Raw genomic sequence first — 12,087 nt, forward strand, 5'->3', positions numbered from 1 at the left:
AAGCCACCCTCCCACCTTTTCTCAGAGATCAGTGTGAGCAGCCTGCTCCAGCACAGGGTCACCCATCACTGGCCTTTCTGGGGAGCACGTGCAGAGATGGAGCAGAACTCTCTTTGAACCAGGTCCTTTACTCCTAGCCACATCCAGACCCTGTCTGACATCACTTCTGAGCGCACAGCACTGTAATTCGGCTTTTGGTGCTCTGCTCTGCAGGATCAAGGGGGTAAATTACTGCAGTGAAGCTGCTTGCCTCTGATGTGCTTCATCTCCTCCTCCCCATTCTTGTTCCTGGCTCTTATCACCTGGCTCTTCAACACAGCAATCCGCTGTGGTGTGACAGGTGAGGTGTCAGCCATCCCAGCCTCTGCTCCCTCCACGTCCATCCCCGCTGTGCACATGGGGTCTGTTTTCCTCCACAGCAACACACTGGTCCTCATGCTCCTGCACTGCTGGGGGCTTTTGGGCGAATGATGTGGCTCTGCTGAGCATTATTTCATGAGATGTACCACAGTTACCACTACACCATCACCATCTCTCACACTTGTCCAGCCCATGGAAGTGAGGAGGCAGTTCTCATGCCTTGCTATAGAACAGGGGCTGTGTTCTGGTGTTGTAAGGGGTTAAAGCCTCCACTGTGGTCAACTATTCTGCATTGCATGGATGTCTCCTGTGACTTTTAAAGAAACACGGAGTATTCCAGGGAGGCTGTATTGAGGCCTTATTCAATACTTAAAATAGGCTTATGAGAAAGATGGAGACAACTTTTTAGTAGGGCCTGCAGTGATAGGAGCCCAGGCCAGAAAAAAAGGAGGCTCTCTCAGCTGCATTCATGTGCCTTATGACAGAGTGTGTCCAAACATGTGGCTGGGAGACATGATTCTGCCTTCCATTCCATATACCTGACTATACATGCAAGCAGCAGTGTATTAAGTGTACATATGTGTATTGCAAGTGCAGCTACAACCTGGTTGGCTGCAGTTAAATAACAGTTAGAGTTGCTCGTTGGCCATTTGGCTCTTGGCAATCTCATAATAAGTAACTGGAAACCAGTAGAGACAATGAGCAAATACCTTCTTTCTTATAACTGCCCTGCTTTATGACTATCTGCAAGACCATAAACTTCTGCTTGTACAACAAAGCAAACACTTGAGTATTTTGACAGATGTTTTATATGTAAAAGAGCCAAGCTTGTATATTATTTTGCTGTTTCTTGCAATGGGCAAGTGTCTGTTGTTCTTTCATGCCTCCCACTGATGTGGGGCAAGTTCCAGAGCCACAGCAGGTGCTTGCCAGCTACTGGGGTTTGAGAAGTGAGTGTGACTGATACCAAGCCAAAAGAAAACAGGCCAATTTCATTGCAAGGAGATATGGGACTGCTTAAAAGGAGTGTGTTTTGGGTCAGTATCTCCAGGGACTAGAGAAAGAAATCCCAGTTTTTGTGAAAATGAAGGGAATTGCAGTATGAGTTACCTGGAGACAGTGCATGGAAAATGCAGCAGTGTTTTCATCTCTGCAGTGTAAACAAGTAGGTGCATCATGTGGCTGGGAGCATCCTGGTGGTTGTGCTTTTGATCCTTACTGATGTGCTCAGCACCTGGCACCCAGGGGCACGAAGGGTTCCTCCTAAGAAAGGATTACAAATAATTCCAGAATACCATGGTTTGTGAGGTAAAATAAAGGGAAGTGGGGGCATTGAGCATCCTTTCAGCAACACTGAGGGGAATGCTTCATACCATGCAGGATTACAGACTATAACCACCTATAAACCCAGGCTTTAATAATTTTCTTGCTTGCTGAAGCACTTTCATTTCTTGATCACTGTTCGTTTTAGATGGGTTTAAAAACCCCTTTGGGAGCAGTAGCTTGGGTATATTCAAAGATTTTAAGCATAAAGTCTTACTTGCTTCTTTGTAGTGGCTGGGTCAGCAACTGCTCCACAGACATGGGGTTCATCATTTGCACTTGGGGGTGCAAAGAACAGGAGCTGGTCACCCAGGGCTCTCCTTGTAGCTGAGTAAGAAATAGGCATCTCTGGAGGGGTTTGGCTGAGTTTCCAGCTGTTTCTCTCCATTGAGTCTAGAGCCTCTGTTAATTCCAGTTCCTTGTAAATGAAGCCAAATGCAAACAGAAAAGCAGATTTCTACTTTAATTAATATTGGAGCAGGTTCTCGCTCATGCATTTGTCATCTCTTCCCTCACCACTCCCTTGAAATAATTTATTTTCTCTGCTTAAAACATTCCTATATTGTTATTGCTCTCACAGTGGTGCGCCCTGCACTTGCTAAATCAAATTTATAATGCTGGAATTAATTTAGTAGGTTTCTCCCATTTTCTCTCCATGTACACTTAAAGAAGAGAAGTTCTTTAAATTAACCTAATGTAACTGGATTTGTTTTCACTTTATTAGCTTTGGAGGGGGTTCTCTTGGGGGCCTGGGTGTCATTATATTATCTGAGGAGCAGATCTGCTTCAGTCTGATGGGGATTTTTAACAAGAGCGATGTTTTCCCATTTCAGAGGGAGTAAATACTTTACTGAAATCCAGGGGGTGATGCTCTGCTGCATTACGAGTAAACATGAAGTGGAAAAACAGCTGGCAGAGTGGAAAGGAGACGCAAGATACAAACTGCTGTTGTTCCTACAGGTCTGCAGAAGGGCTTGCACTCAGGTGTGACTCATAAGTAATTTTATCTGTACAGAAGGTTTTAACTCTCGGCCAGCTCTTGGGTTTGGTATTCAGTTTAAGCGGCACGTCTGAGCTTCACCCTGCACCACTTACTGGTGGTGTGGGTGCTCTAATGACTTCAGCATCAGGATGTACAGTGCTTGGGAATAGACCTTCTCTGCTCCCTGAAGGTTTTGGTTGCAGCCTCTGCACCCTCAGCAAGCTCTGTGGAGCCAGGACCAGGCAGACTCCTTAGAAGGTGGTGGGAGCAGGTTGATGGATGCTGTGCCAGCAGCGTTAAACTCAACGTGCAGCAGGTGAGGCTGACTAATGGTGGAGTGTCCTTGCCTTTAGGAACGGGCTCTGCTGTTCACTTGTGCTGTGTAAGGAAAACATCCAAATATGAGCCTTGTCACGAAACTAATTTTCAACTGTTTGATTATCCAGAACCTTTTTGGTGCGGATAAATATTTCTGACCCTGGTTGACACATTATTGCTTTGATCTCTCACCCCTGGGAAACCTCCTTCTGAATCCTCCCAGGCTGGATGGCTTGAAAACTATTATCAGTGACAAGTAAAAGACTGCAGAGAAATAAACAACAGAGACCTATGAGCTTGCCCTTGTAAACTACGGTCAGGCATCACCCAAAAAGCACCCAGAATACAGACAGATCAATGCTCTGCACAGTCCTCTGCAGACACACTCGCTCGCAAAGGGCTTTCACAAGCTATAATGCATGTTTTGATAAGGTCTTAGCACTGCATTTTTTTAATGTACTTCCTTTGTTCGTTAAGGTGCCTTTCAAACTGAGGCAGTGCTGGCTTTCCATAAAGATTCTCTGGTGCTTCCATCATATACGTTGAAAGTGGTGTGTGCTGAAGTGGTTCTGTCAATAGTATATTTTTATGTATTATTCAGCTCCTGTTGTTTGTGTTCACCAAGGAAGTTTGCATGCAATCTGCTGGATTAGTTTCTTAAAAGCTTGGATGCTGAGTTTCAGTTTTCATCTAACTCTTCCCTGTGTATAGGAATGAGCTGTCAGGAGCAATGGTATTTTTTTGTTCAGAGCTCTGCAAGTCCTGGATGGCCAAATAGGAATGTGACAGGCAGAAAAAGCAAGAATATGCCTCTTTTTTTAAGTTTAAAAAGAATTTGCAGTAGTTTTTGTTTAGCTATTCTGGTGTCAAAGTAAAGTACTCCATGTTGTGCACTGGGGTGGCTGAAATTTGAATAAGCTCCTGGTTTTTATCAGTCATCACTTAGGAATTGAGATGAGCCGTGTGGCCTTCTGTATGGGATCTTGTGTTTCACTGAATTGCTGCCACTGAAGGCACTGGGGCAAGAGGGTTATGGTTTGAATGAACACCCAGAACTAATCTTGCCTCCATGATTCGCTGGGTGCAGTTGGGAAAGCTAACCCAAAGGGAAGAAGTGTTTTGCTTTTTCCTCTTCCCCCCGTGTGTACTGGAGATCACGTTGCCCTGAATGACCCCCCTTCCCTCCTGTACTGCTGTGATCCTGCAAAAAATGTGTCCAGGGCGCCTCTGTGTTGCCTTGAGGGTGTTCCCAATCCCATTGTCACGAAGGCCCTGGTGAAACACTGCAATGGCTTTGCCTGCTTCTTGCTGCTGCATAATGAAATCCCGAGAGAAGAGTAAGACTAAGTTTACAGAGTGCATCTCTAAAAGGCATTTTTACTTGCGGGGTGATACACTGCTTTTGTAGTTGTTGGGGTTAAAATCCCAGCAGTGCATTTGCTGATCTGACAAAGGGTAAAGGCTTTAAGATCAAATAGGAGAGATTGAGGTGAGCTCTTAGGCACAAGTTCTTCCCTGTGAGGGTGCTGAGGCGCTGGCACAGGGTGCCCAGAGAAGCTGTGGCTGCCCCATTCCTGGCAGTGTTCAAGGCCAGGTTGGACACAGGGGCTTGGAGCAAGCTGCTCTAGTGGAAGGTGTCCCTGCCTGTGGCAGGGGTTGGATCTGGATGAGCTTTAGGGTCCCTTCCAATCCAAACCAGTCTCTTGATTCTATGGTATCATTTTAACCATGTCAACCTTTTTTGTTTTAGTTTTTCACCACTTGTTTTACATCAGGGATTGATGTAATGGTTTTCTGGCGAAGGGGGATATCTAATAGGCAGGGGCTGTTGGGAGACTTGGTTTCAGTTTCTCTTCTGGCAGGGGACTTGGTCTCTTACAGTCGTGTAAAGAACAGCTGAATCTGAACTAAGTCCTTGCTCCTGAGGTTCCTCATAGCAAAGCACCTCTGAAGATCTCTAGCCAAAGTATAATAGAGACAGCATGTGGCGTTGGGAGAGGAATTCAGACCCAGAAATCTGATCCCTTGCTTTTTCTGCACTGTAAAGTGAATAACCCTTCCCTGCTTCACTAGGTGGTGGTGAGGAAAGATGCATTAAAGATTTAGGTGCTCAGAGAGTCTGGTAATAGGTAAAATACCCAGAATCAGAAATCTGCTCCGAGGGCTTACTATTGACCTGTTGGAAGTCTGTCTGATGGATCCTGGAGCCCAGAGTGAGAGTGCTGCTTTTCCTTTTAGACAGTCTTTGCTTAGCTCCTGTGTTAATACAGATGCTTGTTCACATGAGCTTGGTCAGAATCCAGAGACATGAGACAGAGCCCGGTGCAAAGGTTAGTTCAGGGGCAGCGTTTCCTTCCCTTTGTTTTAGAATTCTTCAGAATTCTGCTCTAGGGCATCAACCTTGAGCCAGGCTGAGGAAGCCTTCATTTTCCTTCTCAACATTCCCCTCTGTCTGACTCCTTTACCTGCTTTGCTTATGTTCCTGGTGTGCTTTCCAAGAGCTGCCATTAGTCATGTTCATAAGAGTTACGGGGCTGCTTCGTTCCTGGCTGTGATACATGGCATCGCCGTGGGTTCTCTGTTTATTTAAAACCCTGCTGCAGCAACCTACAGCTTTCCCCCCTCACACCTTCCCAAACTAAAAGCATGAGGCCATTCATTACTTTCAATAAATAAGCAGTCATTTTGCTAATCCATTTTAAAAGGTATCATCACCCGCAGGTGGAGTGCTTTTCTGTTACTGTTACTTGATTCTTTCTCATGGCTCACTTTGGCAGAGCTGCATCTCTTGGCTGCATTGTCCAGCCACTGCAGGGGATACAGGAGGCTGATCGGCTCATTGGGTGCTCTTCTCATGGGCAGCAGTGCTCTCTGGCTGTTTTGGGGTGCTCTCCCAGCTGCAGGTTCCTGTGCTGATCTCCTATAAAATGGGCAACTTTCTTCTTTCTCTGCCTCCTGTGATAGCAGAATCCTGCTTCTTGCCCTACCCATTGGGTTGCTCCATCAGCAGTCAGATCCAGGTTTCTGTTGTAGCAGAAGTTGCACAAAACAGGGAGGAAACAATAACGTGGAGGCTCTGCTTAAATACTTGTCTAGACCAGCTTATGGCAGATAAAGCTGTCGTGGTGTTGGACTCGGATTAGGAGGGCTTAATTCCATGCCATTGATGTTAACGTCATGAAGAGAAATCCATCATTTACACGGGAGTGAATTAGTATTTCTACTTCTGTCTTTGGAATTGCATGAGGTGTGAGATAAAGATCGAGGTTCTTGCCTATAATGTGCCCTTACATGGAAAACCAGAGGATGAATTTTTAGAAATGCTTGTTCCAAGCTGAAGTTTGCACTTGATGAATTACAGCCATAGTTTCAAAGAAGAGCAAAATAAAACCAGAGACATGACATTCCTCTCTGTACCTTAGAAAAAGAAAGTACATATGGATGTGTATACACACACTATTGTTTTCGAAATCATAGCCTGATAAAAAGCAGTTATTTATGCTGCAGGTAACCCTCATTTGACAGTGTTTGCCTTGCATTGCAAAAAGCCCCCAGCCACGATGTGGTGTGAGCTTGCAGTAGGACCTCCACAGCTCTGCTTGTGTCAGGCTGCTCAGGAGAGGTTTGGGACCATTTGAGGATGATGTGAAACAGGTTTAAAGCTGCCGGCTGGGAAGCTTTGAGAGATGAGCAGGGAGATTGAAGACGATATTTGAATGAAACAAGAATAAGGTAGGGCCATGTGGGATGAGCACAAGGATGCAAAGGCAAATTGGATCCAAACTGGCATCACGGAATGTTGGAGGGAGCTGTGTTCTGTGGCAAGACAGACCTTCGGAGATGCTCTCATGAGCCTAGAGCTGACTGCAGGCTGGCAGTATTCTTGTTTTCATTCTTCTGAGGTAAAAAGGGAATGCATTTATGCATTTGTTTTAAATTAGTTTGCCTTTTCGGAGTTTGAGAGCCCTGAGCCTGTTCTTTTGCTGGGAGATGGCATTATCAAGTGCATGTGCGCTGAGCATATGTGAGAGGGGAATTGAATTGCTTGGAGAGGAGTTTGTGAGCTCTCGGTACCAGCAAAGAGATGAGAGAAGACAGACGTTTTGGGACTGTTTCTGCTAATTTTATGTGAAAGAGTAAAATGCATCAAGTCGGGCTGGGAGGGAGGATATGGTAGTACATGAGGCACGGAGGTGATGTCTCTTCACATGGTTTTAAAGGCAGGAGCAGAAACAGGAACAGATGGTGTGATTTCAGCTGGGGGAGATAGTTACTGGTTCTTCAGGTTTGTTTTTAAGAGGCAACTAAGGAAGGCAAGACCTATAATAGAGACCAAACCAAGAAGAAACAACCTTGCCAACAAAACATTGTGGTCATTGCAACATTTCCATTATTTTCTTCAAAAGCAACCCCAAAAGGTTGTATTGTGAGGTGTGTTTCCCTTCTCTTCCCCAGCCCATGCCCGATTCCTGCCTCTTCTGCGAGCACATCTGTTTGCAGAGGTGAAGCTTCTCCATCCCTTGCTGTGGATGGATCTGGCTGATCATGCTGCTATGTACCTGGTCCAAGGCAGTGGGTGCAGGGGGTACATGGTAAGGGTTTAAACAGCTACAGCGTGTTGTATGTGCACTGTTGTCACTGGCAAACCCTGCTTGTCCTCACCTGCAGTTGTTTTGTTTTCCCGCTAAAGTCCTTAATCCCTGTAGCTGTTTGCCATCAACTGTTCAGGGACCCTCCAACAGAGGGAGACAGCCACAGGCCTTAAATATGACACGCCAAGCACAAGAAACTGGGAAATAGCAAAGGGGTGTATGTATGTACATGTGGCTGTGCTTAAACCCCATCTGATAGCCCCAACAGGTGGGTGTTGCACCTTAGCAGTGCCATTACGGAGATGTGTTTCCCTCATGACTTTTTGGTCTCGTGGATGGATGCTGGTGCCACTGAGCAAGGGTGGATGGGGCCCTGAGCAACCTGGTCTAGTGGGAGGTGTCCCTGCCGATGGCAGTGGATTGGAACTGGATGAGCTTTAAGGTCCCTTCCAACCCAAACCAGTCTCTGATTCTGTGATGTTTGAGTTGTGTCTGGTGTGCAGCTTTGGGTTGCACGTTCTCTCAAGTCACACACACTGAAGCAGTAGCAAACTGAGGCTGTTGCTGTTACTGCTGAAGTGAGGTGATGCTGCCAGAAAACCCCAACCAGCACAACCAGATGCAGGATGCACGTGGGCTTGAGCAGGGAGGATTTGCTGAGGAGCATCGTGATTTTTGCATTTCTATTTCCAGGCTGGTGATGTGCTCCTGCATTTGTCACAGCTGTCCCTATAGCTCTGATCTTTTTGTCTGTATTTAAAGATCTTCCTCTTCTCTATTTAACAACAGGAGGTTTTAGGTTTAAATGGCACAATAGTGTGTGTAATTTATATATACAAAAAAGATAAATTGCTGTTTCTGGAGACACCAAATGCAAGTATTGCTTTGTTGGCTGAATTAACTTTTGTGCTATGTCAAGCATGGAAGCTATTGTTAGAGATATGATTTTAGCATATAGCAGTACTAAATATTTTATCTTGTTGGCAAGCAGTGCTATTGCAGAAGGTTTAAACTTCAAAGTGAGCTTTGCAAAAAAATGCCTTTAAAATAAAATAATAATAAAAAGAAAAAGGTGTGGAGGGAGATGTAAGAGTGACTCGGTTCCTGCTGGAATGATTTCACAGAAGGATTGTTATCCACTGAGACACAAGGCTTCTATTTGACCTCCCGCTGACTTCCCTAAACAGTGTTTGTAGGATGTTTAAACACTTAAAGAGAAAAACTAAAAGCAGCTCTGCCAGAATGTCTCAGTGCAGAAGAGCCACATCTGTATTTTTCTAAGTGACACACAGAGAAGGTATTTAGCACTTACAAAGAGCTTGTTGGCGAGCTGTCAATTCCAGGGCTGTAGAGTCAAACTGGGCTCTATTTAATGTCATTTTTGGTGCTGGATCTCACTTTTCTGCACAGAATCAGTGCATCGCTCTGGTGTTAGCATCAGCAACACAGCATCTCACCCCATGTGCTGTGCAAGATGTGGACAGGACATTACGCATTGCTGCTGTGTGATACTTCCATCTTCTGGGGCTTTTTTGGTACCTCTTTGAGCATCACCCCAAGCAGGAGTCCCAGCTCTGCCTCCTGCGATGGCGTGAGCACAGGCTCTAGCAGCAGGCTCGTGATTTGCAAGCTATTTTGGGATGCTTCTGGCAGGAAAAATGCAATCTCATCCTTGAACAGTCTGCTGTGAGATAAAGCATGACTCAGATCTGAGCCAGCAAACGGCATAGAGATCTTCCAAGTGTGGGGATCTGCAGTGGAATGGAGGCAAAAAGGGGTTCCGCCTCTCCTCATCCGTTTTGGGTGGTTTAACCAGTTTTACGCCTTCGTGGGCTCTGAGCCCTGCTAAGAGCAGCTTGGTGCTGTCCCCCTCAGGTACCACAGGTATACTGACCTGTCAGGGGACTTCAAGCACCAAAGTTTTCTCCCGAGGTTTCCAAATTTTGCTCAGTAACAGCGAGCAAATTCATTTTATGGCGGCTGTTCATCTGCCTGAAGCTGCTCCCATTTGTCTCCTCGTCTTTTCCTTGCACTCTCTACACTCCTGATTCCTTTTGGGCTAAGGTTGTATCTTGGACCATGGAGATGTCCAAATCTTGTCTTCAGGTCATTCATGACTAAAAGCTGCAGGGCAGGGAATGTTGGGCGCAGGATGAGCGTGGAGTGCAGGCTGTCACCCTTGTGTAGATGTGCACCCAGATTTCCTTCCTGCAGTGGGAAGAGCGCTTTTCCTGTGGGAAGCAGCAGGAGACATCTCATCAGGATGGGAGGAACGTAACTCAAATTGTAGATCAAGGTGAGCCTAAGGGTGGCTCATGAACCAATTACTGGGTTAAGCAGATAATGCCAGTGGTTGGTGCCTGGATTTATCCTCACGATTGCAGTTCTGAAGTGCTGAGAGTAATTAAGTTTTCCCCCTTGTCGCCTGGTGAGGGTATGATGAGGGTTGTGGTGATCAGTGCAAGGTCAATGGCGCTCTCCTCTTCTGCTCTCCCTGCCTTGCATGCTGTTTTCAGGACACGTACACAGGCGATTCCCTTCCTCCTGCTTGTTCTGATGTGATTGAATGTGGGACACTGGGGCCCTGGGAGCAGAGCTAGTTTTTAAGCTGTTGTGGGCTCCATATTGTCACTGTTTGGGACATCTCAGCAGCAGAAATGGGCAGTGAGCTTAAGCAGAGAACAAAGAAACTGTGTGGAGTTTAACCTGGCACAGCTCTTCCTCCTGCTGTGTCATGCTGGTTTTAGAAGGGGATGTGTCCAGAGCTGATGCAGACCCCACTGGTATTGATGGAGGGACCCTCATGGACTGCAAAGGGGCAGTTAGGACCTTCTGAAAGGACTGCAAAGAGGGTGCTGTGGTGGTGTGTTGGGAACTAGAGTCTCCACAGAGGCTCCTTTCCATGGTGATAGATCATATCATGCATGATCTCATTGAGACACGATTTGTGTTACGTGGATTTTACCCAGAGAAGAGCCCATTTTTCATTTTTGGCATGTCCTTGGAAGAAAGCAGGCTCTTCTTCAGGCACTTTGAGCTGCAGGCAGATCAGTTCAGCTTTGCAGAGCCTTTCCAGGTGGCTTTTAAATGGCAAGGTAGAGTGGTTGTACCTGACAGTGGTGGTCCTGAGCATTATCTGAAGTAACCATGGCCATAAAAGTCAAAGAGAAATGCTAAAAAGGTAAAAAAATTTGGCATACATTAAATATTCAACAAAGAACTCGAGCTCTGCTTGCCTTGGCAAACAAATACATCCCCAAATGGATCAAACAAGTTGTAATGCAGAACAAATTGAAGTAGTAGAGGATTTGTCTCAGGCGCTTAAATCATATTTTATCCTCTGCCTTTATATTACCATCTATTCAAGGAAAAAAGAATATTGTGAAATACTGATGGGGAAAAAAAAAAAGCTGAGCAACTGTTGTTCCTTCCCTCAGTGCTGCGGTGCTGCTTGGTACAGTCTTGTGTTCCTGTCCTTTGCTCTTTTCCAACCTTGGCACAACCAAAAAGATAGCTGTCTGATGCGCTCTGCTGGGTTGCTGTCTTTCCCCCCCCCCCCCCCAAAGGTTTGCAAAAATTACTTTAAATTAAGCAGGGTACAAAGTTCTGCTAATGTGGAGCACGGAGAATTCATTTTCAATTTCTCTATCAAAGCAAAATGACAAATACAAAATGCAAGTGAAACCAGATGGACTAACTATATTAGGAGCGCTGCATGCATATTTTGTGTCACTTATTAGCATTCATTAAGTCAAACAGGGGGAGAAATAAGCTTTGCCTACATGTATTAAACCAATAAGGCTGGCAAGGATCCAAGCCTGCTCTCGTGGATTAATTGTTTTATAACTGCTTTAATTAAAATTGTTCAGTATATGATTAACCTAAAAGTTTTAATTTCCACAAAATTGTTGAACAAATGAGACATTAATATTTTACATTAACCGTGGAGAGTGTGCTTTGCGTCTCTGAGTAGCTTGCTTATAGTAAACTTGGGAAGGAGTTGGGTGTCAGTGGCCCCCGTTGGATTGAAACACTCTGAATTGAGCAGTTTAGTACAGGAGATACATGTGTGTCACTGTGATGTGATGAGAGGTGGGCATGTAGTGTGGTCCTCTGTGTTCCTACTGATGGCTTCAGCTTGGGCTGATTGTCATGGTTTGTTCTACAGGGAGGTTGGCAGTGAGGCAGGAGCAATGGGTTCATCCTGCTGGCTCCTCTTCATCTTGGCTTATACTGAGTTTTGGGTGGAGCGGGAGGAGCACCTGGGGCTTTACAAGCCAGGATCTGCTCCTGTACTGGAGATAGATAGAAGTAATGGCGATGGACATCTCCGTGGAAGAAGCGATGTCTGCAGTGATGGGCAGAGTGAAGAAGTGGTGGCTGCAGAGCAGCTACAGAGAGCAGGTACCAGGAGTGTAGGCACCTTTGCTGGGCTGGTTGCCCTCTTATCAGGGTCAGCTGGAAGTTCTGAGCAGCTGGGTATAGTGGAAGGTGTCCCTGCCTGTGGGAGGG

The 12,087-nt window shown here is 45.8% G+C and overlaps 1 protein-coding gene across 5 annotated transcripts in view; it reads left to right on the plus strand.

The window, feature by feature from the left end:
- The window catches only part of AUTS2 (activator of transcription and developmental regulator AUTS2), a 735,180-nt gene that overhangs the window by 33,749 nt on the left and 689,344 nt on the right, over nt 1-12,087 (plus strand). The gene's annotated exons all lie outside the window — the stretch shown is intronic.

Source organism: Lathamus discolor, chromosome 14 (assembly GCF_037157495.1).
Source record: "Lathamus discolor isolate bLatDis1 chromosome 14, bLatDis1.hap1, whole genome shotgun sequence".
Taxonomy (NCBI): domain Eukaryota; kingdom Metazoa; phylum Chordata; class Aves; order Psittaciformes; family Psittacidae; genus Lathamus; species Lathamus discolor.